Source organism: Somniosus microcephalus, chromosome 10 (genome assembly GCF_052327205.1).
Source record: "Somniosus microcephalus isolate GS21.2 chromosome 10, FLI_Smic_1.0, whole genome shotgun sequence".
Taxonomy (NCBI): Eukaryota; Metazoa; Chordata; class Chondrichthyes; order Squaliformes; family Somniosidae; genus Somniosus; species Somniosus microcephalus.
In genome coordinates, this window is record NC_140996.1 from 178,057,138 (window position 1) to 178,072,240 (window position 15,103).

At 46.1% G+C, this 15,103-nt stretch overlaps 1 protein-coding gene across 5 annotated transcripts in view; it reads right to left on the bottom strand.

Moving 5' to 3' along the window:
* atp8a2 (ATPase phospholipid transporting 8A2) overlaps window positions 1-13,941 on the bottom strand; it is a 696,532-nt gene extending 682,591 nt beyond the window's left edge. Inside the window, exon 1 of one of the 5 annotated variants that reach the window (XM_085999230.1) lies at window positions 13,822-13,939. The gene's annotated coding sequence lies outside the window, so the exon portion shown is untranslated. Of the gene's footprint in view, window positions 1-13,821 lie in introns of all 5 variants that reach the window. The other 4 variants (XM_085999229.1, XM_085999228.1, XM_085999233.1 and 1 more) reach the window with 4 other exon arrangements.
* Between the last annotated feature and the right edge of the window lie 1,162 nt (window positions 13,942-15,103).

Genomic DNA, 15,103 nt, shown 5'->3' on the forward strand with positions numbered 1-15,103 from the left:
TCTTGGGATCCCGCAGGCAGCAACCGGGAGAATCGGTAGGGGCATTTGCACGGGCGCTACTGGCACTCTGCAGAGACTGCGATTGTAAAGCGGTAACGGCTGTGGAGCACGCGCAGGGACTCGCCTGTGATGCCTTCGTCAGGGGCCTCCAGTCAGACCACACCCGGCAGAGACTGCTAGAAAGCAAGGAACCCGACCTGAAGACGGCCATTGCCCTTGCGCTCTCGTTAGAGGAGGCCCACCGAAACCTCGAGGCATACCCCCGTAACGGCGCCGAGACATGGCAATCGAAACCGTGGGACACGGGACCGCCGCCCCCGGCACCAACCGCTGCAGCGACCCAACCGAGACAGCAGCCTCCGGTAAGAACTGCTTCGATGCCCAGTAACCAGGCCCAAAAATGCTATTTCTGTGGCCAGTTAAAACATCCCAGAGCGCACTGCCCAGCTAAGACAGCTACCTGCTCGGGCTGCGGGAAGAAAGGCCATTACGCTAACGCCTGCAAGGGGAAGCCAGCCAGCAGCGCAGCGTGCGGGCCGTGGGAGCAGCCATCTTATCCGCCATTTTGTGTACCCCCGGCCGCATGGCATCCGCCGCCATCGTATCCAACGCACTCAACCGCCATTTCGTCACCGGAACCGACCACCGTCTCGGCGGATGACTATAGTGACTCACTAAGCCACATACTGGCCTCCGTGACGCTGGATCAAGGCCACCCTCACCATCTATCCAGCTCCATGATGGATATCGCGGTAAACGGCCGCGCCACCAGTTGCCTGATCGACAGCGGGAGCACAGAGAGTTTCGTCCACCCCGACACGGTACGTAGCCACTCCCTCACGATTCTGCCAACGCACCATCGCATTTCTATGGCGTCCAAGTCCCAGTCAATGGACATCAGCGGCTACTGTGTGGTGACCCTGTCAGTAGGGGGCACTGAATATCAAAAATTTAAACTGCTAGTCCTGCCCCGTCTTTGCGCTGCCGTCCTGTTAGGGTTGGATTTTCAGTGCCACCTTAAGAGTGTCACACTAGCATACGGTGGACCCCTCCCCCCACTCACAGTCTGCAACCAACAACTTTTAAATCGCCCGCTGCAAACCACCTGCAGCCTTTCCACATTAAAAGTCCCCCCCCCCTCCCCTGTTCGCTAACCTCACCCGCGACTGTAAACCCATCGCTACCAAAAGCAGGCGGTACAGTGCCGGGGACAGAGCTTTTATCAGCTCTGAGGTGGAGCGGCTCTTGAAGGAGGGCATTATCGAAGGTAGCACTAGCCCCTGGCGAGCCCAGGTTGTAGTCGTTAAAACCACTGCAAAACGCCGCATGGTAATCGACTACAGCCAAACCATAAACCGGTACACCCAGCTGGACGCGTACCCCCTCCCTCGCATATCTGATATGGTCAATCAGATTGCGCAATACAAAGTATTCTCCACCATCGACCTTAAGTCAGCGTACCACCAGCTGCCCATCCGCCATGAGGACCGCCAGTATACTGCCTTCGAGGCAAACGGCCGCCTCTACCACTTCCTTAGGGTCCCCTTCGGCGTCACCAACGGGGTTTCGGTCTTCCAAAGGGAGATGGACCGAATGGTTGACCAGAACGCGCTGCGGGCAACCTTCCCCTATTTGGATAACGTCACCATCTGCGGCCACGACCAGCAGGACCACGACGTTAATCTAGCAAATTTCCTCCGTACGGCCCAACGGCTGAACCTAACGTACAATAAGGAAAAATGTATGTTTCACACCAAGCGCCTGGCCATCCTCGGCTGCGTGGTGGAGAACGGAGTCATCGGGCCCGACCCCGACAGAATGCGCCCCCTAATGGAGCTACCCCTTCCCCACTGCCAAAAAGCACTGAAGAGATGCCTGGGGTTTTTCTCCTACTACGCCCAGTGGGTGCCCCTCTATGCAGACAAAGCCAGGCCCCTCATCAAAGCCACCTCCTTCCCCCTGACACCAGAGGCGTGTGCAGCCTTCACTCTTATCAAGAACGATATCGCGAAGGCCGCAATGCACGCGGTGGATGAGTCCATCCCCTTCCAAGTGGAGAGCGATGCCTCCGACTTCGCCCTAGCCGCGACCCTTACCCAGGCGGGCAGACCCGTGGCTTTTTTTCTCAAGGACCCTCCAGGGCCCCGAGACGAGACACTCCTCCGTCGAAAAGGAGGCCCAGGCTATTGTAGAAGCGGTGCGTCACTGGAGGCATTACCTGGCCGGGAAACGATTTACCCTGCTCACTGACCAGCGTTCAGTAGCTTTTATGTTTAATAATAAGCAGAGGGGTAAAATCAAGAACGACAAGATCTTGAGGTGGAGAATCGAACTCTCCACCTACAATTATGATATCTTGTATCGGCCAGGGAAACTCAATGAGCCCCCAGATGCCCTATCACGTGGTACATGCGCCAACGCGCAGAGTGATAGGCTGCAGTCCCTCCACAATGACCTCTGCCACCCGGGGGTCACCAGGTTTTTCCATTTTATCAAATCCCGTAACCTGCCCTACTCCATCGAGGAGGTCAGGACCATGACCAAGAGCTGCCAAATCTGCGCCGAGTGCAAACCGCACTTCTATAGGCCGGACAGAGCAAGCCTGATCAAGGCCACCCGCCCCTTCGAACGCCTGAGCGTCGATTTTAAAGGGCCCCTCCCCTCCGCTGACCGCAATGTGTACTTCCTCAACATAGTTGATGAGTACTCCCGTTTCCCCTTTGCCATCCCTTGCCCAGACATGACCAGTACCACGGTCATCAAGTGTCTGAATGACATCTTCGCTCTGTTCGGGTTCCCCAGCTATATACATAGCGACAGGGGCTCATCGTTCATGAGCGACGAACTTCGGCAGTACCTGCTAACAAGAGGTATCGCCACGAGCAGGACCACCAGTTACAACCCCCGGGGGAACGGCCAGGTGGAAAGGGAGAACGCGACGGTTTGGAAGGCAGTCTTCTTAGCACTAAAATCTAAGGGCCTTCCGACCTCCCGCTGGCAGGAGGTCCTCCCTGCAGCGCTTCACTCCATTCGGTCACTGCTTTGTACTGCCACTAATGCGACCCCTCATGAGAAAATGTTCGTTTTCCCCCGGAAATCTACATCGGGAACCTCGCTACCGGCATGGTTGACTTCTCCTGGGCCCGTCCTACTGCGGAGGCACGTGAGGACGCATAAAACGGACCCCCTGGTCGAGCGGGTGCACCTCCTACACGCCAACCCCCAGTATGCCTGGGTGACATACCCAGACGGGCGGGAGGACACGGTCTCCATACGAGATCTCGCACCCTCGGGTACCCCTGAATTACCACCGTTATCCCCCTTACCACTGTTATCCCCCACCACCCCTCCCAACCCAACCCCTGCAGACGGCATGCCAAAGCCCCAGGAATCTTCGCCAACCACCCAGACACCAGACCCGACGTCGGATGCTGCAACACCACCGCCGCCACCACGACGATCAGGACGTCAGACAAGGCCTCCTGATAGACTTAACTTGTAGTACCCTTCACCCCGCCGGACTTCACATTAAACAAGGGGTGAATGTGGTAAACCACTGTATTGTATATTGCCACCTCTGGGTGGCGCTGTGTATGGAGGCATGCCTCAGCTGACTCCACCCACCACTGTGTGGGTTTCGTTCAGACTTGTTCAGTCACTCACGAAGAAGCATGGTCTCTTCTTAGCTAATAAAAGCCTTATTCATCTCTTCTTTCGACTCATCATCTCTTCTTCGACTCATCACCTTTTATGAAGTAATTGATAAGCGTATCAGTTTGTATGACTGGTACAATTTGTATTGAACCAATCATTTATATGCAATATTTAAAAGAGACTAGGAATGCAGCATATATGATACAAATTACCTGTAAGGCTACCAAACCAGCCTGCTTGAAGTGTTCAGCCTACAGATAGAAGGCAGCAAAATCAAAAAGGTTGAAGACAGCTTCAGCAGTTCTCGCAACGCTCATCCCAATAGAAGGATGAAGCTTACATCCGTGGCTATGGTTTACAGTTCCTCTTAGGTTACAATTTGAGGAACAAGGTCATTTTGTTTGGGATCTAACAACCAAATGTATGAACATAATTGTTCAGTGCATGAAGAGCTTGCTCAAGAAGAAGGGAACACAGTCTCAGTCAGTGGGAGAAATAAGAAATTTGCTAGAATAAAATTGACATTGGATCTTAAAAGACTGTAGCATTTCAAAATTGATCTCTTTCTGAGTTAAGGTTTCAAGTATATCCCCATATGGGAGGGGAATCTACTTCCTCATTCTCACCTAGCACACATTCTCTTATGACCACAATACGTATTATTTCTTCACTATTAACTGAGAATCCAGTCAGCAGTAGACACCATCGGTTCCCAATTTTTCTACACTTTTGACTGCATTTTAATCGTATTTTAATGCAACTCAAGTATTTAAAAATAAATTCCCCATCTCACTGGCAAGCTTTTCCCACAACTATGGACTTAGTCAATTTGACAAAAGTTATCCAGTCAAAATTATCTGGGCCAGTCTTTACCACCTCCCTTCATTGCCAGCAGGAACCATGATCTCAGGTAAAATGTCTGAATCCCACCAACAGCAAATTTAAACATTTAAATAACTGGCTCGCAATGATCTACGAGAAACAAAACAGGTTGACGAAGTTCTGCTGGCGATAGAGCCTTACACCCACTTAGCAGGAAATGACTCCCATTATCTTTGCCTTCCTTATTGTCGCACAATCTTGATGAAGGGAAGGCAAAAGGAAATTCCCTTGATGCAAGGGCTCTGGCAGACATCAGAAACAGAAAAATTGGAATGTATAGTCTTTCCATCGGGATGCAAGGATTGATGTATAACTTGAATCTAAGAAAGACTTGCATTTATATAGCACCTTTCACGACCTCAGGATGTTCTAAATCACTTTACAGCCAATTAAGTATTTTTTGAAGTACTTTTGAAGTGTAGTCACTGTTGCAATGTAGGAAACGCAGCAGCCAATTTGCTCACAGCAAGCTTCCACAAACAGCAATGTGATAATGACCAGAAAATCTGTTTTAGTGATGTTGATTGAGGGATAAATATTGGCCAGGACACCAGGGATAACTCCCCTGCTCATCTTCGAAATAGTACCATGGGATCTTTTACGTCCACCTGAGAGAGCAGATGGGGCCTCAGTTTAACGTCTCATCCGAAAGACGGCACCTCCGACAGTGCATCACTCCCTCAGAAAGGGGAGTGCGAGAGCAGATGTTCATCATGTATGGCTTCAAACAAAAGGCACCATACTTTATGAAAAAGTATCGATCAAACATTTTCTCATTTATTTGCCAAAGACAAGATTTAATGAAATAAACTGCTAAATGTATCACTGTGATATCAGTATACGATGCCACTGTAACTCTTCTCTCCAAAACAAAGATTTGCTCAACATATTTTCCATGAAGATGATATACATTTAAAACCTCTAAGCTGATCCACCAGCATTGCATATGTTTGATATTTTATCCTTGAGCACCAAATATTTGTTGGCTATAATTATCCATCAAATCATTTTCCAAGAAGAAACAGAAACCCCCATATAATCGGTTGTTCAAAGTTTCAGTTCAAAAGAATGGGTCGAACCTTCTACTGAGTAGGAGCAGGATCTCATTACCAGTCGGACCGAATCCAGCTCCCTACTCTGGCTACATTCTTCTGACAGCTTGGAGCTATGTTTAAATTTGTTATCCAGATAAACCTGCTCTTTCATCCTTCAATTGTTTTTAACCCCTCTGCCCTCCTGATAAAGGTGTAAAAGATATCTTACCCAAGTGATGAGTTTTTTTAAAATTCCCAATTGCTGGCAAAAAAGTGCGTGGAAGTCCTAGCTCATTAAAATAAAATTCTGTTGGGGCTTGGCTCGAGCTAAATGCTGTTTCAAAATTAGGTTCTGGAATATTGGGAAAGAATAATCATCATCCCACTGACATCCATTTATATTCAATACTAGCCTGCAGGCAGTAGCCATCATCTGGCACAAATCTCACCTCCCCTCATATAATAGACCGTGATAGGTACCCCTCATATAATAGACCGTGACAGGTACCCCTCAGATACAGACCGTGACAGGTACCCCTCATATACAGACCGTGACAGGTACCCCTCATATACAGACCGTGACAGGTACCCCTCATATACAGACCGTGACAGGTACCCCTCATATACAGACCGTGACAGGTACCCCTCATATACAGACCGTGACAGGTACCCCTCATATACAGACCGTGACAGGTACCCCTCATATACAGACCGTGACAGGTACCCCTCATATACAGACCGTGACAGGTACCCCTCATATACAGACCGTGACAGGTACCCCTCATATACAGACCGTGACAGGTACCCCTCATATACAGACCGTGACAGGTACCCCTCATATACAGACCGTGACAGGTACCCCTCATATACAGACCGTGACAGGTACCCCTCATATACAGACCGTGACAGGTACCCCTCATATACAGACCGTGACAGGTACCCCTCATATACAGACCGTGACAGGTACCCCTCATATACAGACCGTGACAGGTACCCCTCATATACAGACCGTGACAGGTACCCCTCATATACAGACCGTGACAGGTACCCCTCATATACAGACCGTGACAGGTACCCCTCATATACAGACCGTGACAGGTACCCCTCATATACAGACCGTGACAGGTACCCCTCATATACAGACCGTGACAGGTACCCCTCATATACAGACCGTGACAGGTACCCCTCATATACAGACCGTGACAGGTACCCCTCATATACAGACCGTGACAGGTACCCCTCATATACAGACCGTGACAGGTACCCCTCATATATAGACTGTGACAGGTACGCCTCAGAAACATGGGATTTTCCCTTAGTGTGCATTTGGAAAAAGTTGAGCTTTCAAATGTTTCTTGTTGTAGTGATGTGTAATATCTAGGGTACTGTTTCCTGAAATGTGTGATTTACCCACCGATGACAAATTTAATTTCCTCCCCTTGGTTCTTCTTTTAAACCTTGTTATCGATTACAGTACAGGAAACTTTCATCTCCGTATCTGACAACAAACACTGTTGCTTAGCAACAGCTTGTAAACACTCGGCCCGTACCTTGGAAGCGTCTCTGAAGCTGTTGCTAAGCTACAGAGACGCTTTCCACAGCCTGACTGTTTAAAAAAAATGCTAGGGGAAGAAAAAAAACCTAACAAAACGGCTGCTGATTTCTGCCATTAGATCGAGGTTTCCGGACATACAACCTCCAGATAAACCAAAGTTTCCTGTATTACACACAATGAGAAGGAACTACTGTCAGTTACAGCCTCAAATTCACTAGTCAGTCTGGAAAATCCATGATTACATCCTTTGGCCGGAAAATAACTGGCCTTTCTTTTATCCTATTGTTCCCACATGTGGGCCGAGAGTTTCCACTTTGGGCACAACCAGCCATCCGGGCACAAATTGCACCAGTTTTTAGAAAATTATTTTTGCCCAAGTTTCCACTCAAATTCATTTGTATATTGCCGAAAGTAAAATCTGCCATCACAATCCGCCAGCGTTTTAGAACATCATTTAAAAAAAAAAATTGCATTAAAAAATGTTCTTTGATATATTTGTGTGCAGCAACTTGGTGCAGTTTGATTAATATAGCTGAAAATGGGTTTTAACATAAAAAATAAGCATTTTTAAGCAGTGTCTAGTCCACCACCTGTGAGTAGCCCGATTTTAAATAACTGAAAATGACTTTAAAAAACTATACAGAACCATTTACTAGTTACAATGGTGTACAGTAGTCAGTTTCTTAATAAATTTTAAAAAATGAAAGCTTTTAGAACATGCCTATTAGTGTCATTGCGCCTAAAAAGATACATTTTTGGAGCCTTCTCGAAGGGTCGCAAACGAGCGCAATTACCGGAAACTCCCGATGGTGATTAATTTGATTGGAGGGCGAAGCCAGTTTTGTGGGCGGGGCCTGCTTCTAGCATGATTTTTTTTTAATCTAGCGCAAAAGGTCGCGGAAACTCATTTGCACTGGACATAATTTGCGCTTGAAATTCCTCAATCTTTTGCACTGGCTTGGCTGATTTCGGGTGAATTGTTCTGAAAAAGCAGCGCAATCTAGCGTAAACTCCAGGCCGTGACGTATAAGGAAGCGGCAGCTACATCTCCAATAGCTTTGTCCTAAAATTAGAGAAGTGATCAGATCAGAGAATGGGAAGCTGTACACACAAACAGGTAAATATTAATAGATTCTTGTTTTATGCTGGCAAATATGAAATTTACCTTACGCGAGGGGTGACTGAGTAACTAATGCCTGCTATAGCTGGGAATGAGTTGTGCAGTTTCTACTCGCTAGTGTGATAAAATCCATGTTCAATGCCTTGCCATCAAATGTTGTTCTTTGGCACAAACAAGGGGTGTGATGGAATACTCTCCACTTGCCTGGATGAGTGCAGCTCCAACAACACCCAAGGAGCTTGACACCATCCAGGACAAAGCAGCCCGCTTGATTGGCACCCCATCCACCACCTTAAATATTCACTCCCTCCACCACCGGCGTACCATGGCTGCAGTGTGTACCATCTACAAGATGCACTGCAGCAACTCGCCAAGGCTTCTTTGGCAGCACCTCCCTAACCCGCGACCTCTTCCACCTAGAAGGACAAGGGCAGCAGGCACATCAGGACATCACCACCTCCAAGTTCCCCTCCCAAGTCACACACCATCCTGACTTAGAAGTATATCGCCGATCCTTCATCGTCGCTGGGTGAAAATCCTGGCACTCCCTCCCTAACAGCACTGTGGGAGTACCTTCAACACACAGACTGCAGCGGTTCAAGAAGGCGGCTCACCACCACCTTCTCAAGGACAATTAGTGATGGGCAATAAATGCTGGCCTTGCCCATCTCAAACAAATTTTTAAAAAATCTGATGAAAGAAGCATACTTTTAATGTTATTGCTATATTAGTTTTAATTTTATTGCTATATTAGTTTTATTTTATTTGGAGAGACTAGAGAACTTGGGATTGTTCTCCTTACAGCAGAGAAGGTCAAGGGGAGATTTAATCGATGTGTTCAAAATGATGATGAGTTTTGATAGAGTAAATAAGGAGAAACTGTTTCCACTGGCAGGAAGGTCAGTAACCAGAGGACACAGATTTAAGATAAGAACCAGAGGGGAGATGAAGAGAATATTTTTAAATTTTTTATTTTTTTATTTTTTAAACACAGCAAGTTGGTATGATCTGGAACGCACTGCTTGAAAGGGTGGTGGAACCAGATTCAATAATAACTTTCAAAGGACAATTGGATAAATACTTGAAAAGAAAAAAATTGCAGGGCTATGGGGATAGGGCGGGGGAGTGGGACTAATTGGAGAGCTCTTTCAAAGAGCCGGCACAGGCACAATGGGCTGAATGGCCTCCTTCTGTGCTGTACAATTTGGGAAGAGTAGTGATGCTGACTGTTAAAGCACTGATATTTGGAACCACATAGAATACTGGTTTGGTTCCCCACTCTGCCTAATTTCCAGACCTGAAGGGGGAAATGACAAAGATAGAGAGGTGCATGTAGAGGGGTCTCCAGCAGAGATAACTTTACTTGGGAAAAAATATCTTAATAGAAGACAAATTTAAAAATATATTACTCTGGATTATTTAAATGCCAAGGATGCTCTGATATCCTCATCGTAACTATTAAATCACTGGCTGAATTTAAAGAATCCGTACACTGAATGTATTTTATAATTCGATGAGCTGCTCACCTAAATTAATGTCTGAATTTATTAATTTTAAATGGAAACTAAATTATGAACCAGTATATTTTGACCATGAGTATCTATATATAGATATATAAATATTATGTCTGTCTTTTTGCACGCGGAATAGTGTAGAATTGCAAGCTGCTGTATATATCTTTAATAACACAAAATAAGCTCTGGCATCACTGACATTCCGAACTGAATCTGGTTTCTATATAGATGAATGTGAATTGTTTCAGAAGGACCTGTATTAACATAGAAACATAGAAGACAGGAGCAGGAGTAGGCCATTCGGCGCCTTGAGCCTGCTCCGCCATTTAATGAGATCATGGCTGATCATCCAAATTCAGTACCCTGTCCCTGCCTTCTCCCCATATCCCTTGATCCCCTTAGCCTTAAGAAATATATCCAACTCCTTCTTGAATATATTTAATGAATTGGCCGCAACTGTCTTCTGTGGTAGAGAATTCCACAGGTTCACCACTCTCTGGGTGAAAAAATTCCTCCTCATCTCTGTCCTAAATGGCTTACTCCTTATCTTTAGACTGTGACCCCTGGTTCTGGACTCCCCGCCATCAGGAACATCCTTCCTGCATCTAGTCCTGTTAGAATTTTATAAGTTTCAATGAGATCCCCTCTCATTCTTCTAAACTCTAGCGAGTATAAGCCCAATCGACCCAATCTCTCCTCATACGTCATTCCTGCCATCCCAGGTATCAGTCTGGTGAATCTTCGCTGCACTCCCTCCATGGCAAGAACATCCTTCCTCAGATAAGGCGACCAAAACTGCACACAATACTCAAGGTGTGGTCTCATCAAGGCCCTGTACAACTGCAGCAAGACATCCTTGCTCCTGTACTCAAACCCTCTCGCTACGAAGGCCAACATACCATTTGCCTTCTTAACCGCCTGCTGCACCTGCATGCTTACCTTCAGTGACTGGTGCACAAGGACACCCAGGTCTCGTTGCACTTCCCCTTCTCCCAATCTATTGCTATTCAGATAATAATCTGCCTTCCTGTTTTTGCCACCAAAGTGGATAACCTCGCATTTATCCACATTGTGGTAAACCACTGTTATAGTTATCACTGTATATTGTTCTCACTGTTCTCACTGTCACATCACTACACGAGGTCGCCTCTTGTCGCACTGTTATACCTGGGCTGACCACCTCCGACTCCGCCCATTACCTGCCCAGGTATAAAGGTAGCTGACTGGCTAGTATTCCTCCCTGTTGGATCGGATCACCCACGAGGGTGGGCTCTGTTATTTAGCCAATAAAAACCTTCAGTTACGTTCTTAACTCGTCGCCTTTTATTGGACTAATTGATAGGCATATCACACATTATACTGCATCTGCCCAATCACCCAACCTGTCCCAATCATACTGGAGTTTCTCTGCATCCTCCTCACAGCACACACGCCCACCCAGCTTTGTGTCGTCTGCAAGCTTGGAGATATTACATCTAGTTCCCTCGTCTAGATCATTTATATATATTTTGTGAATAGCTGGGGTCCTAGCACCGATCCCTGCGGTACCCCACTAGTCACTGCCTGCCACTCAGAAAAAGTCCCGTTTATTCCAACTCTTTGCTTCCTGTCTGCCAACCAGTTCTCTATCCAAGTCAGTACCTTACCCCCAATCCCATGTGCTTTAACTTTACACGCTAATCTCTTCTGTGGGACCTTATCGAAAGCCTTCTGAAAGTCCATTATACATCATCGTTCCCAGAAGTAAGCGCTTTGGGACATTTTACTGCATTATAAGGAGTTATATATGTGCAAGTTGCGGTAATTGAGTAACTGTGATTTGTTCACCACCAACTTGGGCATGCGAGCAATGATTATTTTTAATCACATCACTCTAAGGACAGGCAGTGGCTCACAACTAATTCTTGACTAAGTGTTTATTCTAAACAGGGGAATTAGTTGAGACTGAAATTGACTCCAAACCGATCATTTTCCATTACTGTTTGGAAACATTTGTATCTGTGAGGTTTAAAACAACAGGCCTTACACAGAATTACATAGAATGTACAGCACAGAACCAGGACATTCAGCGCAACTGGTCCATGCCAGTGTTTATGCTCCATACGATCCTCCTCTCACCTCTCTTCATCTAACCCTATCAGTATACCCCTTCTCTTCATTTCTACCTCATGTGTTTATCTAGCTTCCTCTTAAATATAGCAATGTGTTACTCGCCTCAACTGCTCCTTGTGTTAACAAGTGTAGGTCGGCCTAGGATTTCAGTAAAGCAAAAAGGCGGGTGTTTGAAATTATCATGCTGTGTCCACTTGAACTGTAAAAGTCATTCAGCAGTGTAGTTATTGGTTCTGTCCTTCCAAACTTGTGTTGTGCCCAGAGAAGCAATTTAAAGCTGTATAACACAGAGGTGAAGAACAGATAACAACAACAACAGCTTATATTTATATAGCACCTTTAACGTAGTAAAACATCCCAAGGTGCTGCACAGGAGTATTTTAAGACAAATAATTTGACACCGATCCACATAAGGATAAATTAGAGCAGATGACCAAAAGCTTGGTCAAAGAGGTAGGTTTTAAGGAGCGTCTTAAAAGGAGGAAAGAGAGGCAATAGGTTTAGGCAGGGAATTCCAGAGCTTAGGGCCTAGGCAACAGAAAGCACAGCACCAAAAGTTGAGCAATTATAATCAGGGATGCTCAAGAGGGCAGAATTAGAGGAGTGCAGATATCTTGGGGGGTTGTGGGGCTGAAGGAGATTACAGAGATATGAAGGGGCGATGCCATGGAGAGATTTGAAAACAAGAATGAGAATTTTGAAATCGAGGCGCTGCTTAACCGGGAGTCAATGTAGGTCAGTGAGCACAAGGGTGATGGGCGAATGGGACTTGGTGCAAGTTAGGACATGGGCAGCCGAGTTTTGGATGACCCTTACGTAGGGTGGAATGTGGGAGGCCAGCCAGGAGTGCATTGGAATTGTCAAGTCTAGAGGTAACAAAGGCATGGATGAGGGTTTCATCACCGGATGAGCTGAGGCAAGGGCAGAGATGGGCGATGTTACGGAGGTGGAAATAGGCGGTCTTTGTTATGCTGCGGCTATGTGGTCAGAAGCTCATTTCAGGGTCAAATATGACACCAAGGTTGCGAACACTAGATCAGCAGCATCGGCAACACCTGCAAATCTGCCATTTCCATTAGCGTTTTTAAGCTTTACAATTCATACAGTATTAAACATGGGGAATTTCTGCACATCAGAAGCTGTGCAAGTCAGACTGTCAGGGACGGTGGGTATAATTTGAATGAGATTAGCACAAGCAATACAGTGACAGTGCAGTTTTTCATATGCTATATAATGGTTCCAATGGAGATAAACCTATTGACAATATGGTTTAGTGAATTGTGAATATGATAGAAACCATTTTAGCATAAACAACTTTCACTGCAGTACTGAACACGCAGTTTGACATCCGCAGCGACCACAGTGGATTTTCACTACATTTAATAGAACTCAAACCTACATCTTAACAAAAATAACTTAATAAGACAGTTGTTGAACAGAGCCACAGAGAGGAAGGCTCAAACTTGAAGAGAACACCATCTGCCACACACATGCGCACGAAGAATTTCGTCAAGAATTAATGCCTTGTATTACTATCGGTCAAAACATGACTCTACCTGCACCGAAAGAATCTGTCACCATAAGTTTTAACTAGAGGAGGGAGGGGAGGGAGGGGAGGGGACGGGAAAGGACCACGGTGACAATTGAAAAAAAATACAAGCAGCAAATCCCAAATATATTTAACTCACACAGCACAGCACATGAACGGAATTTAGGAATTCATATTAAGCCAAACCATAAACCCTCCAATTCAGTTACAGTTTGAATGTAGTGCAAGTGGTTGCTGCCGGGTAACTCGCGGCTTCTCTCTCGCCCACTTTAATTTTGTCCCACAATTTACCACACACTTCATATCAAACACCAAAAAGTTAGGAAATGTATTAATTACACATTATTAAAATAACAAACTTCTAATTAATTGTAACATAAGTTTCACAAAATAATACTCACAGTGGGACTATCTATTCCCTGTCACACCACTCAACTTCAACACCTCAAGTTTGCTGAGGAATTTATCCCCCTCCACAGAGGTTACAACTTTAACCCCCACTGCTCGGATATTAATGTCTGCGCCATCTAGTGGACTGGCAGAGGAGCTAGTCCAACAACCGCAGTGTAGTGGTTATGTTGCTGGACTGGTAATCCAGGAGATTTGAGTTCAAATCCCACCATGGCAGTTTTAAAAAAAAACAACAATTAAATAAAAATCTGGAATAAAAAGCTAGTTTCAATTAATGACCATGAACTATCGGATTGTTGCAAAAACCCATCTGGTTCTTTAGGGAAACAAATCTGCTGTCCTTACCTGGTCAGATCTATATGTGACTCCAAACCACAGCAATGTGGTTCACTCTTAACTGCCCTCTGAAATAGCCCAGCAAGCCACTCAGCTGTATCAAACTGCTACAAAGAAGTATAATAAGAATAAAACTAGACAGACTTCTACCGAGGCATTGGATGCAACAACGGTACACCCAACCCTGTTGATCCTACACAAGTCTTCCTCACTAGCATCTGGGGACTTGTGCCAAAGTTGGGAGAGCTGTTTCACAGACTAGTCAAGCAATAGTCTGATATAATCATACCTATCAGCCAACGACCCAGACTCCTCCATCACCATCTCTATCATTCCGGCAGGACAGACCCACCAGAGGTGGAGGCAGAGTGGTATACAGTGAAGTGGCCCTGGGAGTCCTCAAACATTGACACCGGACCCCATGAAGTCTCATGCAATCAAGTCAAAGGGAACCTCCTGATGATTACCACCTACCTGCTTCCCTCGGCTGATGAATCAGTACTCCTCCATGTTGACACCACTTGGAAGAGGCACTGAGGGTAGCAGAACATACTCTGGGTGGAGGACTTCAGTGTCCATCATAGGGAGTGAATGTTTAAGATGGTGGATGGTGCACCGATCAAGCCGGCTGCTTTGCCCTGGAATGTGTCACGCTTCTTGACTGTTGTTGGAGCTGCACTCATCCAAGTGGAGAGCATTCCCTCACTCCTAACTAGTGCCTAGGTTGGGCTAACCAAATTAGTAACAATACTGTGGAGGAGGAATTCCCAGAGTGTATACAGGATGGTTTCCTGGACCAATATGTCGAGGATATGATTTGATTGGGATTACAGAAACGTGGCCAAGGCTGGGAACGCAACATCCAGGGGTATTCAATATTCAGGGAAGATAGGCAAAAAGGAAAGGGAGGTGGGGTAACATTGCTGGTTAAAGAAG